This window comes from Nematolebias whitei, chromosome 8, assembly GCF_014905685.2.
Source record: "Nematolebias whitei isolate Nwh7 chromosome 8, NemWhi1, whole genome shotgun sequence".
NCBI lineage: Eukaryota > Metazoa > Chordata > Actinopteri > Cyprinodontiformes > Rivulidae > Nematolebias > Nematolebias whitei.
The window spans coordinates 1,444,734-1,445,364 of NC_056505.1; the positions used below are offsets into that span (position 1 = coordinate 1,444,734).

The 631-nt window shown below is 32.6% G+C and overlaps 1 protein-coding gene across 1 annotated transcript in view; it reads left to right on the forward strand.

Annotated features, from left to right (window-relative positions):
• rnf215 (ring finger protein 215) overlaps positions 1-631 on the forward strand; it is a 16,694-nt gene that overhangs the window by 13,657 nt on the left and 2,406 nt on the right. The window lies entirely within an intron of this gene.

The following is a 631-nucleotide window of genomic DNA, read 5'->3' on the forward strand; positions in this document are numbered from 1 at the left end:
CTTGTGTTAATCTTGTGTTAATCTTGTGTTCACCTTGTGTTCACCTTGTGTTAATCTTGTTAATCTTGTGTTAATCTTGTGTTAACCTTGTGTTCACCTTGTGTTCACCTTGTGTTAACCTTGTGTTCACCTTGTGTTAATCTTGTGTTCACCTTGTGTTAACCTTGTGTTAACCTTGTGTTAATCTTGTGTTAATCTTGTGTTAATCTTGTTAATCTTGTGTTAATCTTGTGTTAATCTTGTGTTAACCTTGTGTTAACCTTGTGTTCACCTTGTGTTAACCTTGTGTTCACCTTGTGTTAATCTTGTGTTAACCTTGTGTTAATCTTGTGTTAATCTTGTGTTAATCTTGTTAATCTTGTTAATCTTGTGTTAACCTTTTGTTAATCTTGTAAATCTTGTGTTAACCTTTTGTTAATCTTGTGTTAACCTTGTGTTAACCTTGTGTTAACCTTGTGTTCACCTTGTGTTAATCTTGTGTTAACCTTGTGTTAACCTTGTGTTAATCTTGTGTTAACCTTGTGTTAATCTTGTGTTAACCTTGTGTTAATCTTGTGTTAATCTTGTGTTAACCTTGTGTTCACCTTGTGTTAACCTTTTGTTAATCTTGTGTTAACCTTTTGTTAATCTT